Source organism: Gallus gallus, chromosome 3, assembly GCF_016699485.2.
Source record: "Gallus gallus isolate bGalGal1 chromosome 3, bGalGal1.mat.broiler.GRCg7b, whole genome shotgun sequence".
Lineage (NCBI taxonomy): Eukaryota > Metazoa > Chordata > Aves > Galliformes > Phasianidae > Gallus > Gallus gallus.
Window position 1 is genome coordinate 39,019,494 of NC_052534.1, and position 11,472 is coordinate 39,030,965.

Genomic DNA, 11,472 nt, shown 5'->3' on the forward strand with positions numbered 1-11,472 from the left:
CCTCTAAGATCATCTAGACCAACTAGTCAGTCATCATGTCAGTCCATCCCCACCACACCCACTAGCATCATTCCTTTGGTGCTATATCCACGGGGTTCTTGAACACAGGGATGGAAACACCTCCAAGTTGTGGGAAATGAGGTTTGTAGCAGAAACGCTACGCCATGGCCTGAAGCAGTGATTGAGCAGCTGGTGGGAAGGCAGGGCCAACCCAGGGGAGCTCAGGTGCATGCACTGTACCTGAATGACCAGAAGGGGTGGAGCCGGGATCCACCCCTTCCCAGACCTCACTTAAGGGTTGGCAGTAGAGGTGATGGTATTTTGCTGGAGATTCCCGTATACCTGTGGCCTTTGGGAGGTAAGCTGTGGTTTGTTTTTTTCCTTTTTCTTCTTCTTCCTTTGTTTTTTTTATCTACAGCTGCTGCATTTGAAATTATACTCATTTGCTGCAGCCTGGGGCTCTGCTACACTGCTGTTGTTGCTGTGTCTTCCATCACGTTATAGCATTACACGGTTGGTTTTCAAGTAATGCCTGTATGCCTAGTATTTTTGTTGATATTTATCGCAGATTTTTAGTGGAGGGAGGTTTGGAAAGGTTAAGAAATGCATAATTGGTTATTCTGAAGGTGTTTCAGTTTCTAGAGGGGGGGAAATACTGGTAGAACTCTGGATCTTGCTACAGAAGCCATAGAGGACTTCAGGTAGGGGAGGAAGGGAAGCTGCTGAACGCTAACAAGCAGAGCACTCAGTTCCTACCGTTGGACTCCAACAGCCATGAAATGCTCAGGCCTGCTGCCTGTAGCACTGCTGGCTGGCTTCTGTGGGACAGGTGATTAATGGAGGGGAAGTTTTTGTGAGCAAGTGAGCAACATTATTTACTGATTTATGACTTCTTTGGAAGAAAGAAGGAAGTGGAAAGAATAAAAGTTAAGGCTCAGTGAGAGAGCATGGTGTGTCTGCATTGTATGAGGCTCCAGCATTTCTGAGGACAAAATAGATGATTTGTGTGTAGTATGGCGGAGATCTTAGGAAAACACAGGAAACAAAAGGCATCCCAGTATGGAGCTACTACTCATCTCAGTATCACAGGAAAGGTTTCTCACCTGGTGTGTGTCTTAGCACTGCATCTATTTAGATGTGTCAAAAAAGTAAAACTCGTAAGAATCACTTCACAACTGTTTTATTCTCTGACAGGAAGGAATTCTGCCTTCTAAAGATGCACATACAAACACCATAAATTGCTCTGCCTGGGAATTTTGAGGTATGAGTGTTGTGACTTCTCATTTGTATTACTCCTCTGTGGGGTCAGCTGAACAAAGGGCAGAAAGGGCAAACCCTAGGACTGAAAAGTCAGGAAAACTGGAACAGCTAACTCTTAATCCAGGTAGCCAAATAAAAAAAAAAATGAAGTGCATCCTCAGCCCAGAGTCCGGATCTTCAGGAGCTTTAATATAGGCTGATTTTCATGCAGTAACAGTTTGTTAGACATGCACTGGCAAGAGCAGCTCACCCTGTGGCTCTGTTCTATTAGCAATGATGAATTCCAGTCAAGGGAGGCAAGCCAAGCTGCAGTATCTCTTGAACTTTAAAACAAGACAGAACATTAATGAGAGAGATCACTGCCTTATCGCAGCAGAGTGGTGCCTGATACATCCTTTGTTTTCATGCTCCCTACAAGTAGTGATTTGTTAGAGTTTCTCTAGAAATCAACCCTTCCTTTCCAATGTTGCCCTCTGGTTGTAATAGATCCTGCATATTTCTGGGAATTACTTTGAGTTGGCTGTATCTGTACTAGGAAGCACTCAGAGAAGGAAGGTGTAAAGGGAAAGAAACCCAGCAGGAATGGCCATTAATTCAGTAGCACGTGCTGGTTTACCTGAACAAGGCTGCACCCTCCACACTGCTGCGGTAGAGGACCATTGCCTTCTGCTTTGAATGCTTCATGGGATTACACTGGAGTTCTGCTTCTATTTCCATTCCAGGGAATATAGAATAAATTTTCTTGTTGGAGGGTGAGCTGCAGTGGTGTGTGTGTGTAAAGCTGATGAGGAGCAAAGGCACTTAGAAACTGCATTAGACTTAAACAAAAACAACAACAACAAAAAAAAACCCTTATGTACTCAACACAAAAGCCAGCAGGAGAAGTTTAAACCCACCATGAAATCTGGGAAGCTTCACATTAAGGCACAGTGCTGTGTTTAACTCTCATCACCCTGCCTTGGGGCAGCATTAGACAGTGCATGGGGAGCCACAGCAGCCTGTGGGAATGAAGCAGGGCTGGTGATGTGATTGTGAAGGTTCCCTTGGGTGTGTGGGTGCAGTGCATGTGCTTTCTTCTGTGCTTCCCCTCACAGGGGAGAGCTCGCTGCAAACACCTGCAAGGTCCTCTCATTTCTCCTCATCCCAGTCTGCCTTCTCACAGAGCAGCTGGTTTTAAGCTGCTTCCACAGTAGAACAGAATGAATTTTCATGGTTTTTTTTTAATTTAGGCATGTTCTATTTTCTAAGCCACTGGGCACTCCTGTGTGACTGCAGGAAGACTGCATTCATCCACAGCAGGAAAACTCACACCAAGGTGGCAGGTTGTGCTCATGAGAAGGAGAAGCAGGTATGTGATGCCAGATGGTTGAACCAGTACAAGAAACACTGGCAAGGCTGTTGTTCAGGTCTTAGCTGTAGCTATTGGAGCACCATTTGGCTACCCCTTAAATTTCTACCAGTTTTGTAGCCTCCTGGGAGCTAAAACACTCAAAACAAACCTAAATGTGATTTCTAGGCAAGACAGGGGCAATGTGTTTTCTGACCGCATCTAGTAGAAGGGCTCCTAATGGTGCACAGGTTTTTTGTATGACTAACAGCAAATGAATTCCTTACTACAAGTGGGTATGTCTTTTATAGTAATACTCATCTTTGTATAGCTTTCATTACTGCTGCCCCTATGTAGTCACTTGTCTGCTTAGCAAACTTTCTTCTAATGTTGTCTGTGTCTTCCCCATATTGAGATCTGCTCAAAATTCATGAGATTTAGCCCAATTCCTATGAGCTTTTCATTCCTTCCTGGAGAGCAGGAAACATGAGAAGGAAAGAGAATTAATTTCATCTGATTTTTAGCTATGTAAAAGTCAGACCTGAACCAGTAGTTTAGGCCCTCCAATTGTCAGTGGAGTGCTACCTCTGGAAATGGGTTTAGGTCAGCACAACAAGTGTTGTGCAAGTCCTCTGGATTTGCTCATCTGTCTCTGTGCCTCATAGAAGGAGACTGGCTGCCCTGATTCTGTTAAACTTCTCACTTTTAGTTCACAAAGTTCTGTCTTTAGGTCACTGAACCCCACTCCCAGTACTTATAGTGAGGCTAGAGAGAGTTGTTGGATCATTAGACTGATGTTGTTGCCTCTTCCATGGATGGCGGGACAAGAAGCAAGTATCAGAGTTTCTAGCAATGCATACTTTTGTGTATGTAGCTCCAGTTGGATCCCAGATCTTGGGTTGAGTACCACCCTACAGCTGGGTGAGATTAGGGCTCTACTGTATTCCTACAAACTGCAGTTCTCTGTTTAGCTCCTGTTGCTTCCTGTTCAGCAAAAAATTGTAACGTGCTCTGGGGAAGTGCTTGCAGCTAGTATTTGGCTTCTGTGGAGATGCTTGACTCTTGCTGTGGTACAGAGTACTAATATGCTCACTGTATCCATGAGGCAGAAGTAGGACAGGAGAGTGAGTCTGACGCAAGCGTATGCTTAGTGGGAGGACTGGACCCAGGCCTTTAGCAGAGCTGCTGCCGGACAGCCCCTTTTGCTCCCCAAGCAGCTACGAACCACTCCCTAAATCCCACATTTTAACTGCAGTAAGGTGTTACTGCCATAGATGAAAAATTGCCTTGTGCTTTGCTTATTTTCTTGCTGCCTTTGACAGTGTGAGGCTCAGGAAGTGTTCATGCTGACTGATCCTTCTCCCAGCTGCCTTGTTCTATGCTTTGCAGAAGTTAGCAGTGCAACAAATTGGATGTCCTCTTTCTCATGACACACAGGCAGGATTATTCCTCCCTGCAATACATGTGTTCGATCCCTCAAATCCCAAAGAAGCAAGTAATTTTGCTTTTGCAGCTCCCTGAGCAAACATTCAGTGATTAAATAGAACTCTCCATTCCTCCATCTTCATGGATGTCTCCCCTGCATTCTTCTACACCAGTGACTTACTTGCTTTTTAATGACTGGGTTTTAGTATAATCTTCTGACAGTGAGAGTTTGTAATGGACATCAGGAGAGGAGTAAGGATCTGAAAACCTCTGCAGTAGAAAGAATAATAGCTTGCTCTTCCCATGCCAAAGCCTAAATTGACATAAATCAGCACTGTTTCATTGCCCAGCGTAAAGTTTTCTCATGTATATCAGCAAAGGATACATCCCTAAGAACTTCAGTCCATTGTATAACAAGGTTAATTTTCTTGCTGCTCTTGCTCTGAAACCACACTGAATTTTAAGCTTCCTGAAATCCAGTTCAGTAATCCTCATTTCTTTGAGTCAGATTTATTGACAATCAAATTAATCTAAAGTGAACAAGAGAGCCTGAAGAAAGGCTTTCTATTTCCAACATTTTTTGTGTGTCCTTTTCAGTGTCCTTCCTAACTCCCTCCTTCCCTCCCTTCCCTGAAATCCTTCATGCTGACACCTCTGGGAGGAAAAAAAAGAAAATGGAAATCAGAGGGTGTCTTGTTCTCTTGCTTTGGTATTTTTCCCTAGCCTTATTAGCTAGCTCTGTATACATCATCATAATTGTGGTAAGATGCTGTCAGCATCACTGGCCAGCTTCACAGATTGCTATTCCTGCTTCCCAAGCATCACTAAGAATAGCTAGAGACAGTGATGTATGAGCCTAAGTAGAAAGCTGTCATTACAATGACTCCTCTCTTGCCATGGACCTCCATCAGGAATCAGAAAAAGAATGGTCTGGAGAATTTCCTCTGGAAATTTGGGACGGAAGGTGTGGGAAAGAAAAAGCTGAGGTGTGTATTCTGTTCCTTCTGTCCTCTGATGCTGAGCAGCACTGCATGCAGTCGCTCTCTGAAGGGGGTTATAATATGCTGTTCGTTCATTCTGAGCAGGGAGTTTATTTGTAATTGTTAATCTGTATGGTTGCGTGGCTTGAAAATCAACAAAAAATGGCATTTGCTAGAGCAATGTCCTTGTGAAGAATAGCAGCACATTAAAGCTTCTGTTTACTGTGAAGGGCTCAAAAACAAATGTTCCATATTTTTGTCCTGCACTTCTTGCAGAGGCAGATGCAACGCTGTTGCCTGGCTAGAAACCACACAAGTTGCTCGTGCTCTTAAAGGTTTGCTGTCAACCAGTTTCTTCTCTGGAGTCATGGAGGCTTCTTGAAAAGTGTGCAAATGGTTACTCTTTGCGCCCTTTCCTTGATTTCTATGCCTATTAGTAAGAATGCAGCTAATTAACTGGGACTTTCACGGCAGCATTTGGATGACAATTTTTGCATGGTCTTTCTCTCACCTTTGTTTCCCTGTTGGCACTGCTCCCATGGCTGCTCTGTTCCCTCTCCACCTGGATGGGGTATTGCAGAGCAATGGGCAGGGAACAGGACCAGCACCCTGGGGTCCTCATGGTCTCAGTGTCCACTCTTTATGGACAGGGTCTACCACAGTAAATTTGTGGTGTTCCCTTGCCTTGAATTACTACAGGAAAGGTGATGGGAGTAAGAGCAGGTCCTAGATGAAACCTGCCTGGGCTCTGTTTCCTGTGCTGCCATGCTGTCCTTCTGGATCACATGTGTCTCTTCCATCATTTTTGTCAGAAACTGGGAGTGAGGAAGGATTTGACTTCAGAGTTGTACTGATCTCAGGGAGTGATACCTGCAGTGCTTCAGGCTGCTACTGATATGCATTTGGGGGCCATAGGAAGAGAACCTGGGAGTGATAGAGTTAGTGTTAAGAAGCCATTGACCACTCTGCAGTGGAGATTAACTCCTGTTGGCAACTGAGATGTGTTTTAGTTTCATTTCACCCACAAGGACCTTAGCTCATGCACTCAGAGCCTCCTTCATTATGTGAATCAAAACAAAGCAAAGAAAGCAGGTATGACTGATAGCTACAAGCCTTCTGTTGCTGGATCTGGGCTTAGAGTCTGATTGAACAGCTGTGTGAGGAGGATGTTTACCTGCTGCTAGCTAATTTCTGCTCCGTAATACTGTTTGTGACCCCTGTGTCAAACCACCCCCTGACACTCGGAAGCCTGAGAGTGCAGACCAAGAAGGCAGGGAGCCTCCTGAGGCAGCCATCACACTGCCACCATTCAGGAGCTCACTGCAAATCATGGAAGGGGAGAAGGCTGCAGGCCCACACATCCTGCAGAACGGAAGGTTCATCACCACCAGGTCCCTGGTGGCATCCATAGACTGCTGTTTTTCTGGAACAAAAATTAGTTTTCCCCAGTAAGTGCTCTCAGTTGTAGCAGTAATTCTTTAGTCACGTCACGTTTTACTAATCTTGCATGCCTTTTATGCTGAGTTGTCATCAAAGGCATACACAGGCCTTGATTCAAAGTTATTCAAGATGTGGAACCTACAGATTTTATCAATAGAAAGGAATATGTTTACCTACAGAACATTAAAAAAAAAAAATCCATGCCTTAAAATACTTTTACAAAAGCATAGAGATGCTCCAGTGTTTTTTTTTTTAATCAAACACTGGGTTTAAACAACTGCAGCTTTAAAAATGCTGAGTTTCACTCTCTTCAGAACTAGCAAAACCAAACCCAATCCAGCTTGAATTATCCAGAACCAGCCATTGCTAATTTATGTGCCCACGATTTTGGGTTTGTACTTGAATGAGGGAAGGGATTTCCTCTTCCACCCTAGACTGACATGGCTGAAGGGTAGCCTGACCTGGTTTGGCTTATACACTCTAAAATGAATTGTTTTTACATGCAGAAGTATCTTCTAAAATAGTTTCTTTGATTAAAAAATGTTTGCCTGAGAAGTGAAAAGGGCCATAGGGAGCCAGTGGGCCTTTGCTATTGCTATCAGAGTGCAGAGTCCTGTTGTTCAGAGGAAGGTTTCACTAGGCAGCATCAGACTGTGTCTTAGAGGAGGAATTCCTTGAGGATGAGTGAGAAAATGTAGCTGATTCAGCTAGTTCCTTCCCACAGCAGTAGTAGTGGGGTCTGGAGGGTGCTCTCCACAAGGGGCCAGTGCTGGTGGGTGGCATGGCTGTGGCTTTAAAGAGGCAGCAACAATGCAGTGTAGTCCAGCACAGCCATTGATGTGGGCCTTGGCACTACATCTGAGCAGAATGTTGCACGGCAGTTATTTCACCTTAGGCATTTTGTGCTTGAAACAGCCAAAATTTCAGCTGGTGTGGAACTAAAAATATCTGCCTACCCCAGAGCAGTGATAGTAGAGCACCCAGAGGAAAGCATTACCTGCAATTTAAGAGCATGCAGCAGATGAACTTTGCAGCCTGCGAACATCCTTCATTCCTCTAACTTATCTAAGATCCACACCATGAATCAGATGGGGGAATGTAGACCTAAGAAATGAAGCCAAGTGAGTAAACATGAAATGAAGGATTAGCTTCATTTGATACCATATAGCAGCAGAACTGTGTGTGGAAAATGTACATTTCAGGTAATCCTTTTTTTCTTCCCTATCCTATTTCTACTTTAGAATGTTTCATTTGCCCTGTCCAAACTTATGGTGTTTTTTTTTAAGAGATAAGCATGTCATCATCTAGTATGCAGCAAATAGTATGGAAGGGAGGGCAATCAACATGTTCAACACAGCCTCACTAAAATTGATCCATTTTATTCCTGATGATAACATGTTTAATATCCTTATAAAGCTAGGCAGTTTGTATATGGCCATCAGGAGCTTAGTTAATGTGAAGCAGAAGCTTAGACCCAGGGCTGTAGCTGTGTAGAACAGTCCTTCTCCCAGCCAGGTCCTCAGCCATACAGTAAGGATTTTGCCCACTGCTTCACTCTAAAGTTCACCTCAAACCTCCATGTTTTTGTCTTTCCATGGACAAACAACACCCTGGGCACTAGGTGTCAGGTACATAGAGGTGGTAAGGAGCTCAGCTGTCTCACAAAGAACATGAAGAAAAGAACTGTGACCCTGCAGACCTCCCACTGACCTCTGAGCAGGCAGGGAATCATCAGAGAGAAGGTGAATGAGATCTGTCCCTGCTTCTAGATACTTATCTTTGCAAAGAACATATGTGGATGCCAACTGGAGTTACCAATATGTAGATCAGAGGAAAGCAGCATGCCAGAGCAGAGATGCACACCTCCCTGCATGCAGCTAAGCTGCAAATGCATGCACCCAGCCTCATCTATTTGTTTGCAGTGTCCTTGAGTAGACCAGAGGGGTGTGATTTGCAGAGATTCATATTGAAAGAAAACGAGAAGGTGGCTTTGGATAAGGCACAACAAAATGGCAGAAATAGGAGAGGAAAGAGGGGAAAAAAATGAAGTCTTAAATTGTTCCACTCTAATAAGTGTGTACTTAGTAAATGGTATAGAAAAATAATGTGCTTGCTTTTGCCAAGCAGCAGTTCTTGAAAGGCTTCCAAATCAGCCAGCTTGCACTCTTTAATCCCCTAGATGCTTCTGAAACTATCTAGGTGGGAATATTATTCATTCAAAGAAACCATGGCAAATGCACAGAATAGCATATCTAGCTTTCATTCAGTGTGTCCTGCTCCACATGCTCAGACCCAATATGGTATAGACCTAAGGCCTAAATTCCCAGAAGGCCCTCATCTTTCAGGTTTTGGGTAAGGATGTGAGTTTTTCTAAAGCTCTAGGACACAGTGAAGTATGCCTCACTTCTCCAGCCCAGCACAACTTGAGTCTACTGAGGTAAAACTCAGTTTTGTCAGAACAATGCTTATAACCAGCACCTTCGTACCACTAGCCTTTGATCTCATTGAAGGGTTACCCAATCATCTTGGGGTCTCCATTAGAGGTAAGCAGAAGCCTGGGTGGCTGCACTGAGAGAAGACCACCAAACCCACAAAAGATCCTGTCATTTTCCTCCACCTCTTGCTCCAGGCTCAGTCATGAGACCAAAAACTACTTAGGATGGAAGCAGAGGAATTGCCAGTTATAAATGGAATTATCTAAATATTCACAGTGCTGGAAACAAGCAAGATGTGAAGATGTAGTTATTGTAGCAGATGAACAGACATAATCATCTTTCAAGTTCTGCACATGAATATGGAGGAGGAATTAAATCATAGACAGTATATAATAGTTTAACCACAAACCACAAATTATCCAGAATACTTTTTTACAAGCTTGTGCTCAGGGAGGTTCCTAAACCACCATCCATCAGAATATTTGGATTTCTGCTTCAAGAAAGCCAGAATAACAGTATGAGCTTGACAGAGTAACCCTCTTAGTGTTTGCTCTCAGTCATACCATGACCTGCTGCGTAACGTGAATTTCATTTTAGTCTGTTTTGCTATCAGTCAACAAAGATGATGGAGTTGCATATCTCCTAAAAGGACTTCTGAGTGTTTTATAGGAATCTCATTCAGTAATCGGTTGTATTCTCTAAAAGGTATTTGTTATTGGTAGCAGAAAGTGAGTTGATGTTAAAGAGTAATTCAATAAAGTCTTCTCTGACATTTGTGCTAGGTGCAGGAATAAATGTCCTGTTGTCAGAACTGGCAATGCATCTTCCAGGAAGTTTGCACCCAGTTGATGTTACTGTTTGTTATCACTGTCTGAGCTAGAGTATCCAGTTATAACTAAATCCCCAAAATATGCAAGAAAGCACCATCACAGTGGGAGTGGAGAGGGGAGATGTCATGGTCCAAGGTTCATCTGCTGCAGTGCCAGTGCTGCAGCGCAGCACCTGTAACCCAATGAGGACCCACAGCCCACTGGGATGTGGCGGAGCCTCAGTGTTTTTCTGAGCATAACAGTAATTCAAGCTGATAAGATTTCTGAAAAAGTGTTTTACCACCCAATTTATCAAGGTCTGATTCGATTTCATTGACAAAGTAGCTGAGTTTTCTATTTCTGCTTTTGTTGTTGGGGTTTTTTTGTGTATTTTGCAATTTTGTTGGGAAAAAAAAACACAAGTTGCAGGTGTCAGGGGATCTGAACATTATGTACAATGGGATGGAAAGGAAATTACACAGTTCCTCAGTTCAAGCACAAGGTAGGGCAGATAATGATGACTTAATGCAACCTCATCTGCATGAGTGGATGAATATAAATATTTATACCTTTATTTGGTCTTTATGATTTATTCATAATACACATAAAGAGATAATGACCAACACATCTGCATGCTATGAATCTAGGTTTCACCGATGGTTTTCTGCTGACAAACTTCTGACCATGAACCTTATGCTTTTTTCTGAAGATACTTTATTTGGGATGCCAGCTTTGTTTTAAGTTAGGCTTTCATTTAAAATAGAGACGCAGACATGAGAACAATACTATCACACAGGCAGACTTCAAGCAAAGAAAACAGTTTATTTTTCCTATGTGCATTCTACATCTGCTTAGTTTTTTCCTATCATTGAGAAACTCAGATGAAACAGGAATTCACTGTTGACAAGTGATTGAAGCCAGTTTTGAAGACACCTTCATGACCATGGCTCAGTACAACCTATATAAATTCAGCACTCCAACTGTTCTGAACTTTCTCACAGAAACTTGTGGTGATATATAACTGTGGGACAACATAATTTTCACATCACATTTCAGTTTTAATTGGTTTTAATCCTTTTGTAGTGCAGAAAACAAAGATTATGCATGTTCCAACTGTCAAGCCCATTGGGGTTTGGGGGAAGAAAAGCCACATCCTCCCCACCCACCCCCAATTACTTTCTAAAATATGAAATAGTAAAAAACAATTACCTTAATTTCTTTTCAGCAGGAATTTATGATATCGAAGCTGGGAGGAGCAGTTCTTTTGGAGAAACACACACAAGCCATTCTAGTTTAACCCAGGTGTGTGATTTCTTTTTTTTATCCATCTCTTGACAATTTTAAACTTTTCCAGAGATTTCAGCTCAACTTTGAACTATAGAGAATGTAATATCTGATTTCCCAACGCCATCAGTTACAAAACTCTGGTAGGTTCCATTAGGTTATTAACTACACCAGTGGATGTTACAATTTCCATGAACACCCAGAATATATGTGTAGAAAGTGTAGCTCCTAAACTTACGATTGATCAACTTCTACTGTACAGAATGCAGGAGAGCAAAAGCTCCTATGGTTTCAGTGAACCTCTTTGCTATATACTCTTTTTCTGTAGTTTAATAGGCAAATATTTTCTCTATTAAATTTTATTGTTTAGCCACAGATCCTACGTCAAAAATTTGTAAATGTGTCTTATATTCCGAATACTTATTTGGAAGCATGAAGACAATGCCTGGAAACTTGTGGCCTTCACATGTGAAGGAGTCTTTACCCCATCCTTTGTGAACGGTTTCCAGTTC

General features: G+C 42.8%; 1 long non-coding RNA gene across 2 annotated transcripts in view; it reads left to right on the forward strand.

Moving 5' to 3' along the window:
• Positions 1 to 323: 323 nt before the first annotated feature.
• The window catches only part of LOC100857993, a 46,956-nt gene continuing 35,807 nt past the window's right edge, over positions 324 to 11,472 (forward strand). Inside the window, exons 1-4 of one of the 2 annotated variants that reach the window (XR_005858879.2) lie at positions 324 to 358; positions 1,195 to 1,261; positions 2,490 to 2,608; positions 10,905 to 10,978. This is a non-coding gene — a long non-coding RNA (uncharacterized LOC100857993). Of the gene's footprint in view, positions 359 to 1,194; positions 1,262 to 2,489; positions 2,609 to 10,901; positions 10,979 to 11,472 lie in introns of both variants that reach the window. The other variant, XR_006938930.1, reaches the window with a different exon arrangement.